The sequence below is a fragment of the Silene latifolia genome, chromosome X (assembly GCF_048544455.1).
Source record: "Silene latifolia isolate original U9 population chromosome X, ASM4854445v1, whole genome shotgun sequence".
In the NCBI taxonomy this organism is placed as follows: domain Eukaryota; kingdom Viridiplantae; phylum Streptophyta; class Magnoliopsida; order Caryophyllales; family Caryophyllaceae; genus Silene; species Silene latifolia.
In genome coordinates, this window is record NC_133537.1 from 84,476,317 (window position 1) to 84,498,838 (window position 22,522).

The following is a 22,522-nucleotide window of genomic DNA, read 5'->3' on the forward strand; positions in this document are numbered from 1 at the left end:
GGATGTCTTAGGCTTCGAATCAACTTCGGACTTGGGCACGTATCTAGGCATGCCGACTATCAATGGTAGAGTGACTAAGGTTACTTTTGCTCATTTAGAGGAAAAATTCAATAAGAGATTGGCGGGATGGCAAACCAAACATTTATCTTTGGCTGGCCGGAGTACATTAATACAATCAACCCTATCGACTATGGCTTGTGACACCCTCATTTATTGCAGAAAAGTAAACACGTAATTCTACAGAAAAACTGACAGGATATGTTTGTAATTGGTTCAACTAATTAAAAACCTGTCATTTTTAAAACTTTTCTAAACCATTCACAAACATTTCCAGAAGGAGGATGCCAACACCTGCAAATGCTAACAGACTAATTTACATAACTATGCTAAAGCTGCGAGAATAAAGTGATACAAACCAAAGAAAAAGAGGGAGACATATGTCCCTAAAATGTATGTGACTTAAAAAGGGTTTAAGGGTCACCATAAAATAAAACCAGTCTAGGTCCCAAGGTTACTTTGCTCGCTAGCTCGTCCATGTACCCCATATATGCATCACCTACCTGTCATTCGCATTTTATACAAATACGAAAGCCACAGTCAGTGGGGAGTAACTCCGAGTTCTCCCAGCCACGAAATGTCATAATTAATATAACATGTAAACATAAGAATATGAATATGAATCACACACTGCCTTAGCATATAGATGCTAAGGCAATCGTGCTTATCATGTGAACAACAATATAACGCCACATAGTCCTAGCATGTGAATACTAGACCGACTCATACTACACTATCATGTGAATCACATAACATCCAGGAATCCAAACTCTATCAACCATAGCCGGCTTGCATCTCACCTTCTATGATTCATAGAATCATCAAACAAGAAAGGGCAATATATCAAAGACAGGCATAAGTTCTTAGTACGGTCAATAGTCACTTTGTAACTCAAGTCTATACCACGAGGTAGGGAAGGTAATCGAACCGGTATCTTGGCTCAGCGGTTACTATTAAGAAAACATGGCCAAGAGACAACACAACCCTAGCCTAAAATCTGCGCAGACCTAGACATGCGGATACACACCACCGCACCCAAGACTCACAACTTTTTTTAAAACAAAGTGAAGTGAGTACCCTAAGGACACCACCGAAGGGTCGGCTAGTACTTAAGCTGACCCCATACTATCAAAATTAGTACCTGAGGTCATGCCCCAACTTGGATATAAATCCTCTAGTCAGGAACACAAAGGCTATCAAGCAGTGAACATATACTCGTCAGAGACTATAAAGACCTATCTATGATGAAGGCCGAAATACTCACCTAGGACCTAGTCCCAGCTAGTCCCAGCTTGAATACTTTAGCCCACACCACACACGACTCACCACACAAGTCAAGTAAGACACCCACTTAACCTTAAGAGGGCAAAAAGTCCTACTTACCAATATAAATTCTAGCATTCTATCATGTGAAAGGCTTATAATGTCTATTTACAATGAGATAAACCAACAAAGTTCCTCAATAAGTATTTCCAATTCTAACAATATTAACCAAATTAAAGGCTTCGGGGAATCTAGGGCCGTTTTTACAATATAAAAAGCTACTTAAATCAACTAATTACACATGTGAGATAAAAATATAATGAATGGCCTAAAACAAGAAAAAGGCCGACTATCTAATTCATTCAAAATTTCATCCAACCAAATTTTTACCCGCAACCCCACCTGCGACAGTACGGGTTAAATTAAGGGTGACCAATCACTCAATTGATCGACATCGAAGTCGATCAAAGGGATTATGGCTCAGTTTTCGGCACAATCAACAAAGCATTACAATTATCGCTATACAACTCATTTTGCTATTTCCAATTTCTATCATGTGAAAAATGAAAGTAAAACATTATCAATCACCTAAACACTTAACAAACAACAAGCACCACATCTACTACTAATGTGACATTAATTCGTCGAGTAACTCGGAATAGTTACCTTACGCTAGCAAAGAGACAAGTAAAAACTTGAGAAAGCTTCTAAAACCCAAAATTACTCTTCCTCTTCAACCACATATGAGCCACCTAAAATAATTATGTGAAAGGATGATATTAACGAATTATCTTTATATAAAATATGAGACGGAAATTAATTTAATTATATTTTAAATAAACCAAACTAGCGTCAAAACAATTTATAGATACGGCCCAAACTCGCGACTTAGCCAGGCCACTGCCTAGGCCACAGCTAGGCCACGGCCAGGCCACGGCCAGGCCAGTCCCTACTGTCCAGCCGTCTTAGGACGGTTTCCTAGGCCAAACCACGACGGATATCACCCAAACAAAAGACCCAAACCCAACATGTACATGTACTTGAGACGTTAGCAAAGAGGTTGGTTCAAACTAACATAAAGAAACCCGTCAAAACAGCCCGCTAAAACTGCTCGACAAAACCCATTTTCACTATTAAAGAAGCTCATTTGTGACCGTCTTAAGACGAAATTTTAAGCATTAAAATGATAGTATTCACCCAATTAAATTACCCAACATAATCACCCACTTCACCATGAATCCCAAGGTACCAACTTTTCTCAAAATGGATAAATGAAACTTGTATAAAATCGTCTCAAACCAATGTCAGTGATTAACCCATAACGATAGCATTCGCAATACTAACGATGCACTCAACATTAATAACCATCAGACCATGATACTATTACCCAAATCTCACGTACACTCAAATGATTTCAACTACACTAATCTTTACCTTTTACTAACAATAATAATTCAATTCCACTATAAATCGAGAAATCGTTCAAGTCAGTAACCCTTTTAATGCACACACACAATTCTAACATTAACTCCAGAAACATGTACCCCACTATCAGTTAGCAAATTCACCAAAGCTTGGCATGTTTTCCAATCATTGCACTTGTATAAGACCTCACAACCATGAGTACTTGCTTATATACACATTCGTACTACTCTTACAAAGAACAGAAACTCCAAATTGGACATAGACCTCGACAATTATACTAAACTCTACTACAATCCAACACGCCAATTCTAAGCCCATCTCACACTAATTAACTTATACAAAGTATTTACTATATGTATAAAGTACAATCAATAATAAGATCGGTAAAATCGTGTTACCTTAAACGCCCCTTAATCTTCGAATAAATGGTCCACAAGGCACGAGCCTCACCCCGGGTCTTCGAATCCTTCATAAAAGGGCAAGAAAACGGAATAAAGAAGCTAAAAGACGACACTTTTATAAGACGGCGAAAGACGAAACCACTACAAAAAGGAGACTTTCTTACCTTAAAAGGAGGAGGAAGGAAAGGGGAAGAGAATGGTACAAAAATTACGGAATTTGGTTGAGAATGGAGGCGGGATCTGGGGTTTGAATGATCGGAAAATGACGGACTGAGGAACTGTTGTTCAAAGTTGTTGTTGTCTGTTGTTTTACGCAAAAAGGGAAGGGGAAAAGAAGGGTCAGGGGAAACGGTGAGGGAGTAATAATAATAATTAATAATAATAATAATAATAATGATACACCGGCTAGCTTGCTAGCTTCTAATTATACGTACGTTTCTTCATCGTTAAGTAATTTCGTTCGCTTTTAAAACCGTCTCGAGTTAATAAAAATCGGTTTTTAATAAAAGTTTCAGTAATAAAACGAAATTAATAATAAATAAATTTAATGAGTGAAAATAAAATAAACTCAGCTAGTTAACGGAAATAATACGATATTAGCTTGAATCGGAATTATTAGCGATTTTTACAAAACCAACGGATATTAATAAAAATTGCTAATTTAGTGAAATAAGCTCAAAATAGCTAATTGGACGGTTTTGTTCCCAAAATCCATCTCGGGTTCACTTAAAACAACTTTCATAAGGACTCGTAAAGAAACGGAAATTATTAAATAAGTAAACCCGAACTAACTTCAATAAATTCGAACTAACTTTAAATAAACTTATTAATGATTATTAAAATTAACTCCGCCTGTGAGTGTTTTCGGGCATTCGCTGCCGGTCCCAAGCCCGGATAAAGGAGGAGGGTTGCGGTAGGTCTGTGGCAGCCAGCATAAAAACCTCGTCACATTTTATGGACATGAATCGGAATTTGAACATCGTTGGGGCGTCTCCTCAGAAGCGACGCGCTGCACTTCTTAGACCCGGGTGTAGTGATAAGTATGTGAGGGTTGCTAGGTCGTCGCCCGGAAGCGACGCGCCATCTTTACATCTGGGGGTGGTGTCAAATAGGCAAGGGTGCGCTACATCTTCTAGACCCGGGTGTAGTGAAAAATATGCAAGGGTTGTTAGGTCGTCGCCCAAAAGCGGCGCGCCACCTCGAAGTATGGGTGTGGTGTCAAATAGGTTTGGATCTAGGAAGCATGGTCAAGAGCGGGTAAAGAAATCAGGACATGACTTTAGGAAGGGTAGTAGGTTACGGTTTGGTACTTGGAATGTTGGCTCTTTGTGGGGAGATTAGCCGAGGTAGGGGAGGTTATGAAAAGGAGGAGAGTGCATATATTGTGTCTACAAGAGACAAAGTGGATCGGAGATAAAGCAAGGGTGATAGCGCCTTGGGGTTATAAGCTTTGGTACACGGGTAAAGACAAAAGTCGTAATGGAGTGGGTATTGTCATTGATAAAGATTACATTGATGATGTGGTAGAGGTATCGAGAAAGAGTGATAGGATTATGAGTATTAAGCTTGTAGTCGGGGATGAGGTGGTGACGGTTATAAGTGCTTACGCACCCCAAGTAGGTTTGGATGCTTCTTTTCGACGAGCCTTTCGGGAAGATTTGGAAGAGGTGGTAGAACGTGTCCCTATTGGAGAGAAATTGATCATTGGTGGTGACCTCAATGGGCATGTGGGTACTAGTCGAGTTGGCTTTGAGAACATTCATGGGGGTTTTGGGTTCGGGAAGAGAAATGAAGCAGGAAGTGACATATTGGATTTTGCTTTGGCATATGACTTGGGTATAATGAACACTTGGTTCGAGAAAAGACATTCTCATTTGGTGACTTATAGAAGTGGAGGTAATGCTAGTCAAATTGACTTCCTTTTGGTAAGGAATGTGTGGAGGAAAGAGTACACCGATTGCAAGGTCATACCCGGGAAAAGTGCCGCAACACAACATAGACTAGTGGTTCTTGATTTTCGAGGTAAGAGAGACTTGAGGAAGAGAAAGATAATCGGTGAGGCACGGATCAAGTGGTGGAAGCTACAAGGGGGAAACCAACAAGCGTTTTTGGATAAGGTTGGAAGTAGCGATATTTGGTCGGATTGTGAGGAGAAAGATATTGATGCAACGTGGGATAAATTGGAGCATGTTGTAAAGGAGTTGGCGAGGGAGGTATTAGGGGAATCTAAAGGGAATAGACCATCAAGTAAGGACACATCTTGGTGGAACGATGTGGTGAGACAAGCGATAAAGACTAAACGTGAATGCTATAAGGTTTTGGGGAAATGCATGAGTGATGAGAACTTTGAAAAGTACAAGGAAGCTAGACGAGCCGCTAAAAAGGCCGTACGGGATGCGAGGGCAAAAGTTAACCAAGAAGTGTATGCCGGGTTGGACACGAGAGAAGGAGAGAAGGATATCTATAAACTGGCTCGCATAAGAGACCGAAAGACGAGAGATATTGGGAGAGTTAGGTGTGTGAAAGATATGGACGACAAGGTTCTCGGTTCGGGATAACGAGATAAAGGCTAGATGGAGTTCTTACTTTGATAATTTATTCAATGGACATCAGGAACAAGGTTTTGGGGATGTAGAGGTAACACCAAGCATGGTTAACCGGGAATTTGTGCGTAGAATACAAAAGAGTGAAGTTAGAAAGGCGTTAAGGAAGATGGGGTCAAAGAAAGCAGAGGGACCGGATGGTATACCCATAGAAGTTTGGAGGTGCTTCGGGGAGAGAGGGATTGAATGGGTAACCATGCTCTTCAACAAGATTTGGAGGAGCAACAAGATGCCATCGGCTTGAAGGAAAAGCACTCTTGTCCCTTTGTACAAGAACAAAGGTGATGTCCAAGAGTGTTCCAATTATCGGGAAATTAAACTTATGAGTCATACAATGAAGTTATGGGAGCGGGTAATCGAGCAAAGGCTTAGGAGATATGTAGACATCTCGGAAAACCAATTTGGATTTATGCCTGGGAGATCGACTATGGATGCGATTTTTATCATGAGACAGTTGATGGAATACCATCGGGACAAGAAGAAGGATTTGCATATGGTTTTTATTGACTTGGAAAAGGCATATGATAGGGTACCAAGAGAAGTACTTTGGTGGGCTTTGGCGAGAAAGGGTGTGTCGCGAAAATATATTGACCTCATAAAGGACATGTATGGGGGGGCTAGTGCAAGTGTTCGCACTAATGTTGGGAGAACGGAAGAATTTCCTATTACCATCGGGGTGCATCAAGGTTCCGCACTTAGTCCTTTTCTCTTTGCTATAGTTATGGATGAGTTGACAAGGGATATTCGGGACGACATCCCTTGGTGTATGATGTTTGTTGACGATATTGTGTTGATTGATGAGACAAAAGAGGGGTGGAGAGAAAGTTGGAATTGTGGAGGCAGACTTTAGAGACTCGTGGGTTCAGTGAGCAGAGTAAGACCGAGTATTTGAGGTGTCAGTTCACTAAGGTGGCGGGGTTGAGATCGACAGAGGCGGGGAGTATTATTTTTGATGGGAATGTTGTTGAGGGTTGGATTTCTTCGAGATATCTAGGATCTATTATTCAAAAAGATGGGGAGTTAGACGGAGATGTGGCTCACAGAATTAAAGCGGGATGGTTGAAATGGAAGAGTGCTTCAGGGTTTCTATGCGATAAAGATATGCCCCAGAGATTAAAGGGAAAATTTTATCGCACGGCAATTAGGCTTGCCCTACTTTACGGCTCCGAGTGTTGGGCAGTGAAACATTGTCACATTCAAAAGATGAGTGTGGCGGAGATGCGCATGTTGAGGTGGATGTGCGGACATACAAGGAAAGATCGGTTAAGGAATGAGGTGATTAGGGAAAAGGTTAAAGTGGCGCCAATAGAGGACAAGATGATGGAAAACCGACTAAGATGGTTTGGCCATGTGAGAAGGAGACCTATGGACGCTTTTGATTAGGAGGCCGGAGACTTGGAGAACAGAAAAAAGGTCCCTAGAGGCGAGAGGAAGACCGAGACAGACATGGTTGAGAGTGATAGAGCATGATATGAGAGTTCTGGGGCTTGAGGAGAGTATGGTGACGGAGAGGGCACAATGGAGGGAAAGGATACATGTGGATTTTTAGTATTTGATGTTTTTTTGACAGATTTAGTGCTTTTATTTATTTATTTAATTTAAAGAAATTAATTTATTTATTTTTCTCCCCTTTATTACACACTTTTTCAACAACCACTTTCTTATAGATTTTACCTGGTTCATTCCGGATCCTTAACTCTATTTCGGTTTTTAAAAATCGTTTTAATCTTTTCTCTCGATTTAAATTTTAAGTTTTTATAAAAGAAAGACGGAATTCGATTTTAAAACCCCTAAGTTCACCTTGACTTTCCATTACATTTTCGTTCTCCCTTTTGTTTTTTATCTTCCCTTTTTTATTCGCATTTTGAGGCGTGCGTGCACCCATGGACGGTTCGAAAGGATGATTCATGTCAGCCGACCCCAAATCATTTTGGGATTAAGGCTCTGATGTTGTTGTTGTTGAATGATTATTAAAATTAACGTATCGAATTATGATGAAACTAATTAATTAGCTAAGCATATATATAAATCGTTAAACGATAATTAAATTCAAAATAGCAATTAAAAGAATTTTATTCAACTTAATAAAATACGGGGTGTTACAATCACCCCATCTTTTAAAAAGTTTCGTCCTCGAAACTTGAAAGTAGAGAATGAAAGGTTATAAAGGTAAAACTGGACTTTTGAAATTGGTAACCCAAAATATTAAAAGGTTGTGAAAATAAAACTGAAATTGAAATCGGTAACTAAAACATTTAAAAGGTCACTTATCGTAAGAATCAAAATTCTTTAAAAGTTTCAAATAAAATTTTCTGTCAGAACCAGATTCTCATCAAAGGAACGGAAGGGTTCTCGTTACGTATTCAAGAACATCACATTCCAAATCAAAGATAAGGTCAAAAGGCAAATTATTTGTATAAATCGAAAATCAAAATACTTTCAAAACATTAATGAAAAGTTTTCAAATGTATAAGTCTCATTCATGGAACGAAATTGCTCTTGTCGTGCACACAAGAGCGCTAACTTTCCAAGTCAAAGACAAATTTAAAACCGAAAATCACTCGTCGACAAGAGTAGAACAAGTTATTAAACAGTTCTAATAACGAGTTCTAACATCCGATCAACGTTAAAATCAAAAGAAAAGGTAATTTACCCAAATTTTCTTTTGCAAAAAGCCAAAATAGAAATAAAGGTTTCACTTTTAAACCCAATTGGGGGTCAAATCCCTGAAAATGTAACATTAAACTTTGACAAAGAAGTCATAAATAGATCAAAGTTAACAGAAATTGGATAAAATTTAAAAAAAATCTCAGGTTTAGCAACTCAAAACTATGATAAAGAAGTCTATACTCAAAGAGCAATTAGAGAATTAAATCGAATTTTCATTTTCAAATCTTTAAAATAGGTTAGGTTTGCAGAAGTGACATAAACTTTTAAAAAAAATGAATCGAAACTGGTAGCTTGAAAGTTTAGAAGTTGTACCAAAAAGGAAAGTAACTTAGATAGCATAAAAACAAAGTATGTTAAGAGTGCTCAAACTTAACCAACAAAAGAGCTATAATGACTTTCATAGGGTAAAAATTGAAGTCAAAATTACAAGGATGTTAAAGATAGAGTTTCACAAGATACGAGTGTCAAACTTAAAGGAGGAGCAAGATGAAGTGAGGAAATGAGGTTTGAACGGTAACGCTTATGATCAAGGAGAAAGGGAAATTTGCCAACAAGGGAACGCCAGACACTCTTATCTCAAACAACATCACTCAAAACGGTTCCGAAAACTTCCTAACAACAAAACTCATAACCACATCACTCCCAAGGGTTTCCTCAATCGCTTATGTTACCTCATCCTAATCTATTCCCTGAAACAAGGTACTCCACTATAAGTGTGATCTCATCGCTCCAAATCCTCAAACATCCAGAAACAACTTTCACAAGCCTAAGGTCAAGGCTTCCAACAAAGCTATATTCGTATCCAACTAGTGACAACTATGGGTTCCTTAAAAAAAAATAAACCTTCAATCAAGAATCCCAATACCAAGCTCCAAACTCCAAGAGAAGGTTCCTCAAATATTCCACAAGGTTCTCATTTCAAAACAAGGTAGTAACATACCAACCCCAAAATCTGAAAAATCAATAGGATCTCAAGTTTCTCTATCCTTTTACTTATCAAGGATTCCCAAAAGCGGAACTACATGACTACACTCGGCTACGACATCATCCCATCATCTCAAGTACTCAATGCGACCTCAAGGTCTATAAAACTATAGGGTTAACAAATTCTTCTCAATACTAAATCTCTCTCAACTCAAGAACTCTCAAGAGCCAACTAATAATCCCACATTAGCTTTTCTCATATGGTCATACCCATTATCAAACTCTCATGTCCAAAGTGATTATGGAAGCCAATCACAACTCGACTTACTTAGTCAAGGAACTAGGTATAAGAATCACTAAGTATGTCTCATCACCTTACCTAAGTCTTTCTAACATCACGACTTCTCAAAGCCAGGGTTAAGGGTCAAACACAAACAATCTCCTCAAAAGTCGAATTTTCCAACCCAGGTCAACATTCCTCAAAAGAAAGAGTACTATCAAATGGCGTTAAGGGAGGATAAGCAAAGAACAAAAGACAAGTTAGGAGTCCAAGCGTAGCTTTTAAAGTAAAACTGAAGGGAGTTTAGAAGGAGGATAAGCACCAAGAGATTAAGAATAAGGCGAGATACAAAAAGAAAGAGAAACATCTTCAAGGAAGTAAAAGCATTCTTCAAAGGTTGAACAAATCTTCAATCCTCAGCAATCGGCACTAAATCTTGATCTTCGTAAAATATAAGTGTCCTTTCAATGGAATGGAGATACTCTTGGCGATCACTCAAGAACATCAATATTCCAATTCAAAGACATAAAAATACATTTTTACACCAACAAATGATAAAACTAATTATCAGACGTCTCCAATAACAAGCTTTAACACTAATTGACGTTAAAACCAGTGAAAAACATTAAAATATTTTCAAAACCTTTAGTTCAAATTTTTGTTTATAATAAGGGTAATAATTCCATTAGCTATAGATAAGCTCACGGTCATTGATCTAAGAACGCAACAATTATTAAATGACAATCAACAAACAGGTTAGTACCTAACAAAGAACAAACACAAAGAGACTACAACATAAGATCCTAAATCTACCCATCCTACCTGTCTCTCAAGTTTATTATTTTAAGGTGAAGTTATTTATAGTAGGGTGCACAAACGTGCGTCGGGAGCAAATATGCTCTGATACCAACTGTAACACCCTCATTTATTGCAGAAAAGTAAACACGTAATTCTACAGAAAAACTGACAGGATATGTTTGTAATTGGTTCAACTAATTAAAAACCTGTCATTTTTAAAACTTTTCTAAACCATTCACAAACATTTCCAGAAGGAGGATGCCAACACCTGCAAATGCTAACAGACTAATTTACATAACTATGCTAAAGCTGCGAGAATAAAGTGATACAAACCAAAGAAAAAGAGGGAGACATATGTCCCTAAAATGTATGTGACTTAAAAAGGGTTTAAGGGTCACCATAAAATAAAACCAGTCTAGGTCCCAAGGTTACTTTGCTCGCTAGCTCGTCCATGTACCCCATATATGCATCACCTACCTGTCATTCGCATTTTATACAAATACGAAAGCCACAGTCAGTGGGGAGTAACTCCGGGTTCTCCCAGCCACGAAATGTCATAATTAATATAACATGTAAACATAAGAATATGAATATGAATCACACACTGCCTTAGCATATAGATGCTAAGGCAATCGTGCTTATCATGTGAACAACAATATAACGCCACATAGTCCTAGCATGTGAATACTAGACCGACTCATACTACACTATCATGTGAATCACATAACATCCAGGAATCCAAACTCTATCAACCATAGCCGGCTTGCATCTCACCTTCTATGATTCATAGAATCATCAAACAAGAAAGGGCAATATATCAAAGACAGGCATAAGTTCTTAGTACGGTCAATAGTCACTTTGTAACTCAAGTCTATACCACGAGGTAGGGAAGGTAATCGAACCGGTATCTTGGCTCAGCGGTTACTATTAAGAAAACATGGCCAAGAGACAACACAACCCTAGCCTAAAATCTGCACAGACCTAGACATGCGGATACACACCACCGCACCCAAGACTCACAACTTTTTTTAAAACAAAGTGAAGTGAGTACCCTAAGGACACCACCGAAGGGTCGGCTAGTACTTAAGTTTCGACCCCATACTATCAAAATTAGTACCGAGGTCATGCCCCAACTTGGATATAAATCCTCTAGTCGGGAACACAAAGGCTATCAAGCGGTGAACATATACTCGTCAGAGACTATAAAGACCTATCTATGATGAAGGCCGAAATACTCACCTAGGACCTAGTCCCACTAGTCCCTGACTTGAATACTTTAGCCCACACCACACACGACTCACCACACAAGTCAAGTAAGACACCCACTTAACCTTAAGAGGGCAAAAAGTCCTACTTACCAATATAAATTCTAGCATTCTATCATGTGAAAGGCTTATAATGTCTATTTTACGAGATAAACCAACAGTTCCTCAATAAGTATTTCCAATTCTAACAATATTAACCAAATTAAAGGCTTCGGGGAATCTAGGGCCGTTTTTACAATATAAAAAGCTACTTAAATCAACTAATTACACATGTGAGATAAAAATATAATGAATGGCCTAAAACAAGAAAAAGGCCGACTATCTAATTCATTCAAAATTTCATCCAACCGAATTTTTACCCGCAACCCCTGACCACTGCGGACAGTGCGGGTTAAATTGCGGTGACCAATCACTCAATTGACTGACATCGAGTCAGTCAAAGGGATTAAGGCTCAGTTTTCGGCACAATCAACAAAGCATTACAATTATCGCTATACAACTCATTTTGCTATTTCCAATTTCTATCATGTGAAAAATGAAAGTAAAACATTATCAATCACCTAAACACTTAACAAACAACAAGCACCACATCTACTACTAATGTGACATTAATTCGTCGAGTAACTCGGAATAGTTACCTTACGCTAGCAAAGAGACAAGTAAAAACTTGAGAAAGCTTCTAAAACCCAAAATTACTCTTCCTCTTCAACCACATATGAGCCACCTAAAATAATTATGTGAAAGGATGATATTAACGAATTATCTTTATATAAAATATGAGACGGAAATTAATTTAATTATATTTTAAATAAACCAAACTAGCGTCAAAACAATTTATAGATACGGCCCAAACTCGCGACTTAGCCAGGCACTTTGCCTAGGCCACGGCTAGGCCACGGCCAGGCCACGGCCAGGCCGGTCCCCCTCATCGGCCGTCTTAGGACGGTTTCCTAGGCCAAAACCACGACGGATATCACCCAAACAAAAGACCCAAACCCAACATGTACATGTACTTGAGACGTTAGCAAAGAGGTTGGTTCAAACTAACATAAAGAAACCCGTCAAAACAGCCCGCTAAAACTGCGACGACAAAACCCATTTTCACTATTAAAGAAGCTCATTTGTGACCGTCTTAAGACGAAATTTTAAGCATTAAAATGATAGTATTCACCCAATTAAATTACCCAACATAATCACCCACTTCACCATGAATCCCAAGGTACCAACTTTTCTCAAAATGGATAAATGAAACTTGTATAAAATCGTCTCAAACCAATGTCGTTGATTAACCCATAACGATAGCATTCGCAATACTAACGATGCACTCAACATTAATAACCATCAGACCATGATACTATTACCCAAATCTCACGTACACTCAAATGATTTCAACTACACTAATCTTTACCTTTTACTCACAATAATAATTCAATTCCACTATAAATCGAGAAATCGTTCAAGTCAGTAACCCTTTTAATGCACACACACAATTCTAACATTAACTCCAGAAACATGTACCCCACTATCAGTTAGCAAATTCACCAAAGCTTGGCATGTTTTCCAATCATTGCACTTGTATAAGACCTCACAACCATGAGTACTTGCTTATATACACATTCGTACTACTCTTACAAAGAACAGAAACTCCAAATTGGACATAGACCTCGACAATTATACTAAACTCTCCGCAATCCAACACGCCAATTCTAAGCCCATCTCACACTAATTAACTTATACAAAGTATTTACTATATGTATAAAGTACAATCAATAATAAGATCGGTAAAATCGTGTTACCTTAAACGCCCCTTAATCTTCGAATAAATGGTCCACAAGGCACGAGCCTCACCCCGGGTCTTCGAATCCTTCATAAAAGGGCAAGAAAACGGAATAAAGAAGCTAAAAGACGACACTTTTATAAGACGGCGAAAGACGAAACCACTACAAAAAGGAGACTTTCTTACCTTAAAAGGAGGAGGAAGGAAAGGGGAAGAGAATGGTACAAAAATTACGGAATTTGGTTGAGAATGGAGGCGGGATGTGGGGTTTGAATGATCGGAAAATGACGGACTGAGGAACTGTTGTTCAAAGTTGTTGTTGTCTGTTGTTTTACGCAAAAAGGGAAGGGGAAAAGAAGGGTCAGGGGAAACGGTGAGGGAGTAATAATAATAATTAATAATAATAATAATAATGATACACCAGCTAGCTTGCTAGCTTCTAATTATACGTACGTTTCTTCATCGTTAAGTAATTTCGTTCGCTTTTAAAACCGTCTCGAGTTAATAAAAATCGGTTTTTAATAAAAGTTTCAGTAATAAAACGAAATTAATAATAAATAAATTTAATGAGTGAAAATAAAATAAACTCAGCTAGTTAACGGAAATAATACGATATTAGCTTGAATCGGAATTATTAGCGATTTTTACAAAACCAACGGATATTAATAAAAATTGCTAATTTAGTGAAATAAGCTCAAAATAGCTAATTGGACGGTTTTGTTCCCAAAATCCATCTCGGGTTCACTTAAAACAACTTTCATAAGGACTCGTAAAGAAACGGAAATTATTAAATAAGTAAACCCGAACTAACTTCAATAAATTCGAACTAACTTTAAATAAACTTATTAATGATTATTAAAATTAACGTATCGAATTATGATGAAACTAATTAATTAGCTAAGCATATATATAAATCGTTAAACGATAATTAAATTCAAAATAGCAATTAAAAGAATTTTATTCAACTTAATAAAATACGGGGTGTTACAGGCTAATTATAGTATGCAATCCCTAAATTACCAAAATCGATTTGTGACAATCTAGATAGGAAATCCCGCACTTTCTTATGGGGAGGAACTGAAGATAAGAAAAAAGTCCATCTCATTAATTGGGAAACAGTGCAAAAACCGAAATCCATGGGAGGTCTTGGATTACGCTCCTCTCGTCAATCTAATGCAGTGTTCCTAACTAAGCTTGGCTGGCGGGTTTTATCAGAGCCGAATAGGCTATGGGCTCGGGTCCTTCGCGCCAAATATTGTAACGGAAGGTGTGATATTGACATGTTTCAACCACGAGCAAATATGTCCAATGTGTGGGCCGGTATCACTGCCCAATCTGAATTTATTTACAAGGGTACTTCAGCAGCTGTTGGGAATGGACGACGCACCCTATTTTGGGACCATTCTTGGGTAGACAAAGGGTGTCTTTCGGACAAAGCTTTAGCACCTATCCCCGAAGCCTTAATTGGAGCAACTGTAAGCGACATGTGGGATGGTAATGACGACTGGAAATGGGACGTGTTTGGTAATTTTTTACCCGAGGATGAGCTCAAAAAGATAGCAGCTTATTCACTTTATCCCGCACCAGACATGGAGGACCGTATCTTCTGGAATGGAACTTCCACTGGAAAATTCACCATACAATCTGCCTTTGCTATCATCAAGGGAGCATAAATTCCACCCGACAATAACCCTATCACATGGCATATTATTTGGAAACTTCCGGTCCAACAAAGAGTTCGTATGTTCTTATGGCTCGCGGCTCATGGAAGGCTGATGACTAACTATAACCGCGTTAGACGAAACCTCACTGATGACCCGAATTGCCCACGATGTAATCTGGAAAGCGAAACCTCGGACCACCTGTTAAGATTTTGTCCTATATCTGCGGAAATATGGTCACAACTTGGTGGCTTCGCCACTCATCCAACATTCTACACCGACAGTTACCCTGTTTGGATTACGAAAAATGCGACCAATGGCTCGCCCTTATCTTCTCCCGACTGGCCAATGAAGTTTGCTCTTACTTGTTGGTGGATGTGGCGGTGGAGGAATAACAAAGCTTTTGGGAGAGCTAATGACAACCCCACTGACCCCATTTGTTTTCTACTTCATCAGTTCGATATGTCGAAGAGAGCCTTTGATCCTTATTCGCTATTTATACCAAGTCCAGGCGCGTCGATGGAGGAGCGTTATATTCGCTGGCATACACCTCCCATTGGCTGGGTCCTTCTTAACACGGATGGTGCATCCAAAGGCAATCCGGGTCTGGCTGGGTGTGGTGGTCTATTGCGTGACGATACTGGGAATTTTATCTCGGGTTTTCTGTTTTCATGTGGCATTTGTACTTCGCTGAGGGCTGAAATGAGAGCGGTCGTATACGGACTGGAGCAAGCTAGAGCTACGGGGTTCACAAAAGTTTTAGTCCATATGGACAATAAAACTTGTGTGGACTTCATACTGGAAGATCAACTACTAAGCAATAATTTACGTCCTTTGGTTCTACGCTGCAAAGAGCTCATTGGACTGGCAGGTTGGAAAGTTCATGTCGAACACGTTTTTAGGGAAGCTAATCGAGAAGCGGATTGGTTAGCTAACGCGAGTGTCAATGCTCCTACAGCTGCTACCATTCTCGATGATCCACCGGATGGTCTTCGTTCAGTTCTACGTGAAGACTTGTTGGGAGTTGCTTTCCCTCGTCTAGTCGCTATTTAGTGTTTTTATTTCGGGGCTTTGCCCCTCTTTAGCACCAAAAAAAAAATTATATTGCTCACTCACAAATTTACTCACCAATTTAATCGACTACCAAATTTCTAATATCGACCTATCTCGCGGTTTAGCAACCGTGTACACCAGGGTAACCTACCCAAGAGGGATATGGTCGAAGTTTAGAAGCCTAGAAGGTATATTCTCACTCTCAACTCATAAACCAGGTAGTAGTATAGCATTGAAACGGACACGGATACGAAACAAACACATGACACAACCTCCCTGAAATTTACGACATGAAACACATTATTTAAATTTAATAAAATATATATTTTATAGTTATGTACGATTTTATTTTAGAAAAAAAAAAGTATTCCCTCCTATTTACTATAATCTTCCCTATTTCCTAAAACAGATTATTCAATTAATTTTCCCCTTTCTATTTTTGGTAACTTTTACACCTACACAATCACCATTCTATCCTTACTTCCTTTATGTTTTTACAATTTATACTCTTACTTTATTTCCTAACACATATACTAACCCACCTAATTAATCCAACCCATTAACACTAATCATAACCCAAAAACTAACTCAACCCACTTAACCCCTAACCCTAATACCTCCCGCCATATTTAACCCCTAATCACCAAAACCCTAATCTTTACTCTCTCTCTCTCTCTCTCTCTCTCTCTCTCTCTCTCTCTATATATATATATATATATATATATATATATATATATATATATATATATATATATATATATCTCTTCCGCCACTCTCATCTCTCTTTCTCTTTCTAGATCTCTGTCTCTTCTCTGTAAATTTGCCTTCGTCTCACATCTCTTAAGTCTCCTCATCACTGATCTACTAACTTCCCACTCTCCGTTCTCTCAATCACTCGATGGATTTTAACTTAAATCGCCATAAATTTGAAAAAAAAAATCAATTTTGCTCCGGATCTGAGTTCTTTTGATGAAAATCTTGATGACGGTCCTTGTTTGTTCAACGAATCTGTTGATTTTGTTGGGGTTGATGAAGATTGTGAGGGTGAGAAAAGAAATTATGTTGGTGAGGGTGTTGTGTCTGTTTTTGGTGATGGTGTGCTTGAATCTGAGATAGAGGGTGATTATGAGAAAGATAGGGAAGAAATGGCGGACTTTATGAGGGTTGATGTTAAGCGAAGGAAGAAGTATTTGAGGGAAAGGCGTGAAACTCCAGAGCACCGTCGTTGGATTTTGAGTGAATTGGCAAAAATTGATCCTATGTTTGCCATTCAACTTGAAGATGACGGGGGTATGTAAGGAGATGAAGTTACTGCTGATGCCATGCATGGGGGTTTTGTTGATGTTGGTGGTTACAGTCATCCCATAGCTGACTCTTATGATGTTGTTCCTGACAGCGATGGGGAACTTGATACGTTTGTCCCTGATTCTCAGTATTGGCCTTTGTTTGGGCCTGATTTGGAAGAAAAAGACGATGGGAGGTCTAATTTTATCACCCATTCTTCTCCTAATTTATTGTTTTTTTTCTTTTAAGTTCGGTTTTATGGACCGGTGATGTTAACTTGCATGTTATGGGTTTTTATACTCCTTTTATTCACTATCTTAATGCTTAATGATTTAATTTGAGAGATAATAACAATATCCATGCATTACGCCACCACAAGAAATTGTGATGCAGGCTATGCAAGGATTATGTTATCTGGTTATCTTCAATTGAAACTCAAATATTGTTGAAGTCTTACTGCATAGCACATTTGCCTGCTTACATTTCACTTTCCATAATGTGCCCAAAAAACAATAAAAACTTGTGCAAAGTTCAAAACAGTACATAAATTGCATCTGTACAACTACTGCATGCATATTGAAAATCTGCTACGCTTCTGTTTTATTGATGCATGTCTGATCTACTTCGGTTTACTAGAAAAAACTTGTCTGCTCTACATGCCTGCAATCTAAATGCATTCATCCGGTTGTCTTCAAAAAGTTGCATGTTCTCAAAAAGTCGTATGTTCTGCTTCTGATTTATCTTCCCTGTAACACCCTCGTACACCCAGATGCCTTACCAAGGACCATCCCAGTGTATGAAGGTGTTACCATCTCGGTTGCCCGAGATCAAATAAACAATAGAAGAACATTTATTAAAATACTTTAAGTCTTTACAACATAAATCAACGTAACAAGATACAAAGTGATAACTATGATAACTACTAAGCTCGTGCGTCAAGGACCTCTACTCCGGTAGCGTGGTGACTCGATTCCCTTCCAAGCCCATAAGCAACAAGACCAATTGTACATGTTAAACCAACTGCTCACCATCCCCGAATGGATCTCCACAGTTTTTACAAAAAAACAACGGGGTCAGTTACTGTATAATTAAAGTAAGACAAGTACAAAAGGCAACCAGCTGATCATCATCCACCTCCGAACTCCCGATCTCACACAGTAACTGACTACACACCAAAGTGTGTAGCCCTGCCAGATTACCTATCGCAACAAGTAATCCTCGCCGCTAGTGGGGGACCGCAGCCAATCCCCACCTAAGCCCCGCTCATCAACGAGCGATAACCCTGTTCATTAATGTGAACATTCTCTTCTATGGCGGGTTCCACATAGGGCAAAATTAGGGCGTGAAGCCACTCCCGCAAGTGACTCCACTCAACAACCATCACCACAACCACACCAATACCAATGCTCCAACAATGATCAGCAGACAATCAATCGTACACAATACAACACACTCTCAAATCAATTAAACAGGAACTGAGTAGGGAAACCCTACCTTATCGCCAATCCATGAAAATGCATCCAACAATTAGCCAAGCAAGATCCCGAGACGCATTTCTACAAACGGTAACCACATCTTATTACAAGACTACCCCAGAAACCTACTGAAATACGACAACAAAACAACGACTTACCTAGCGACGCGAACCGACGGCGACAACGACGACATCCTCACTAGCATCCTTCATATGTAACCCAATCCCCTTCCATGGTTAGTGTCTAGGCTAGATGAGAGTGTAGAGAAAGGTGGGTGATAGGTGAGAGAGGGATATATTAGGGTTAGAGAGAAATGGAACCGTCAAAAATGAAATAAGACTTGCGAACTTGCGTTTTATAATAACGTGTCAACAGGGGCTATACTCGGTCGAGTACTCTCATACTCGGCCGAGTAAGCCCTACTCGGTCGAGTGTTACCACTACTCGGCCGAGTAGTCCATACTAGGTCGAGTGAACAACTACATAAGTCACTTATCCTCTCGCATATCCCCTCCTAAGGTCTTCCGTGGTCAAAAGATCGGTCAAAGGGTCCTTAAACCGAGCGGGTATTACATTCCCTGACTCATTCAAGCTTCTACTATGTCTGCATCACTATCACACATGTCAATGTAGAATTCTTGCCTTAAATCTGCAACCTGAACTTCAGTAGTAATGGCACCCTCTTTAGTAATGTTACCAACAACTTCATTTTCACCCGTTGGGTCATTACTGCAACCCGCGTGCTCTGTTAGTTTTGAACTATTATCTGCACTAGTAAATTATTCTACCGGTTCACTTATACTACTAGCATGATCAAGATTTGTTACATATCTAATGCATTCTTTTTCTAGTTCTGTATTAGCAGATAGATATTCAGGTAAAAACCTTGTGCTGCTAATTTTGACTTGTGCATGTGAGGCACAGGATAGTCAATCCCACCTTTTAGTTGCATAATTTCTAACATACAGGCCTGCAATGTAATGAACACATAGTTAAGCTTAAGCACTTCTAACTCTTCATAAGCTTTCATAGTATTCTCAACAAGGTTTGAATGTGTGTTTGATTTTTTTTTTTTTTTTGCTGAAGAGATTAAGAATATTATGAACAAGTTTTGATCATGAACATTTAAATCTGGAGAATTGGGAGGCTGATAACTAAAATTAATGTTCCACCCATCTTCTGTTGCATGCTTTCATAAATCTTCATCCATATTAGTTATATGGGGTCTTGTATTATCTTGCTGTATCAGAATATTCTTGCTGTAGTTTGCAGGGCATTTAGCCTTAATAGAAGGCAACACATTAGAAATCAACATTTCTTTGGTGACTTGCTTAGTAATTGAGTCTATATTCTTTGTTTCTAATGTTCCCGCAGTTCTATTTTTTGATTTTTTCTTAGCTGGTACCTCCATTACAAATGGCCATATACCAATTTTCCCATCACAAACCACTTCCTTATTTTGACCATATTTAGGTCTAGTTACAGCGCACATGAACATAACCTTAGTTATAAATCTCTTTGATTGCACACATCTAAAAGGTCTTTTTTTTTTTTCCTTAGCTTGAAAATAAACTGTTTGGTATGTTTATCATATTGAAGTTGTGAAAAACAATAAATTAATCGTTCAAGTTTGTTCTTATCTGTCAACAGTGTCTTGATTGCATTTGAATGTGAATCAATGAGTTTTGCCTTCACCCATCTGCTTATTGTTGATTGACTAACACACATCCCTTCACTAACTTCATGCTGAGTTGTCCTCTTACCCAAGTCCAGTTTCTCTGTAGATACCTCATTTCTACACCTTCCGCCAACCACCAAGTGATGATTGCGCCGCATATTTGGTACACGGAACGATTTATGACAGTCCGTAAGTTTATCGTCAGGTGATAGCTCAAACACTCGAGTCTACCCCTTGGTCGTTATCTACGCACCGATACGGTCGTTTTGACAGTAATTAGAGTTCATTTGGAGTCCGGGTGACACGTCTGTCGCGTACCTGTCAAAAATAACCAACTGGCTCTAACTAATATAGCTAGGGAAGTCGGGTCGAATCCACAGAGAGGTAGGAATTTGTCAGCTAAATCTAAGTTCGTCAAGGTAACCAAATTGGAGGTTTATAAATGTGATTTTCTAAACTAAAGAGAATAAGGAGAAGAGAATAAAAGGGAGGAGATAAACAGATAGAGAAGAACAGCTAAGACAAACGGTTCACCATAATCATCCGGTCGAGTAATCTAGGTCTCAGGTCAATGCAATACGGTCTAAGGGGTAGCGAACGTCACCTTTCGGTCCTTAATTCACCCTAAAGTGTAAACAGCTTAACTTTCGCCCTCACTGCAATACTCTATTGTTCGCCACTAGTCTCGCCTTTTCCAACCTTTCGGTCCAGGTCAAGGATCACTAAGAATTAAAGGTCTAATTGCGTCGACTCAATTAGTCGGTTACAATTAACTGTAGCATTTAACCAACAAAGACAGTACCAGCATTAACCTAGTAAATCGATTACTCTCCCTTCATATTATGGTTCCCCTATAGTCTTAGCATAAGAAAATTAGCTACTCATAATCATTGAATTATCAATAACAACAAACAGATAATTTAAACAAGACATGATGATGAAACTAATAAGGGTTCAATTAAGCAATTATGAATATAAAGAGAAGAAGAATTAAAGCAATAAATAAGATTAAGAATAAAACTAGAATGATAATACCGATCGCAAAATCCAATCCGAGTAGCAAGGTATAGAGGAAGAATAAAATTCAAAGAATAATGACAAAGTATAATCCGGAAACGAACGAACGAAGTGGAGACCGGAGTAACGTAATTACTCTCTCAGTCTTATACTAAAATCCATCCTAAAACCTAATCTATGGACCAATTACAAAAGCCCATGAAATAATTAGGCGGAAATTAACTAAAGCGCAAGAAACCACTCGATCGAGTAGAAATAATCTACTCGATCGAGCACTTCATCACCAAACCCCTCGATCGAGTGGTAACAAACCACACGATCGAGCACCTCTTGCAAAAACTCCTCGATTGGCTCCTTGAACTGGTCGATCGACCAGTCTTGAGTATATAAAGCATTCGATCGAGTGGCTTACTACTCGATCGAGCTATATAGGCACGTTAGACCTCGAATTGCTTCCCAAACTCAGCTCACGCGTCTTCCAAGTGTTAGATTTCCAAGCTCCGGCTCCTTATTTTCCATGAATGCATACAAATGGGGCGGATTAGGTTCGAATTAGCTCCTCTTCGGTCAATTCCTGCAAATTACAATAAACGGACCAAAGTAGAATATTCGGGGGTATTTGTAGCCAGATGCCACATAAAAAGCACAGAAATGCGTGTAAAATGAGGTGAAAACCTTATATAAAAGACACGCATCAAATCTCCCCAAACCAAACCTTTGCTTGTCCCCAAGCAAATATGAATGTAACTAAGGAAAAAATAGTGGAACGGGACCAACGCATCAGCTACAGATCACCCACTAAAACCAATTTAATGCAACAAATGACAAGTGGCAAATGAGAAGTGCAAACGAGTTAAATCAATGTTTCAAACTTACTGAACCGTCGACCTT

At 38.8% G+C, this 22,522-nt stretch overlaps 2 long non-coding RNA genes across 3 annotated transcripts; both read right to left on the minus strand.

Annotated features, from left to right (window-relative positions):
- Window positions 1-195: 195 nt before the first annotated feature.
- On the minus strand, window positions 196-3,484 carry LOC141621471 (uncharacterized). 2 transcript variants are annotated; one of them, XR_012532359.1, is made up of 4 exons: window positions 3,311-3,484; window positions 3,144-3,211; window positions 1,987-2,072; window positions 196-560 (listed from the first exon to the last, which is right to left on the minus strand). It is a non-coding gene; the product is annotated as an uncharacterized LOC141621471 (long non-coding RNA). The 2 variants fall into 2 exon arrangements; XR_012532360.1 differs by lacking the exon at window positions 1,987-2,072 and having other exon boundaries at window positions 209-560.
- A 7,091-nt stretch (window positions 3,485-10,575) lies between these two features.
- LOC141621472 (uncharacterized) lies at window positions 10,576-13,783 on the minus strand. Its single transcript, XR_012532361.1, has 3 exons — window positions 13,650-13,783; window positions 13,483-13,550; window positions 10,576-10,898 (listed from the first exon to the last, which is right to left on the minus strand). It is a non-coding gene; the product is annotated as an uncharacterized LOC141621472 (long non-coding RNA).
- Window positions 13,784-22,522: the final 8,739 nt, after the last annotated feature.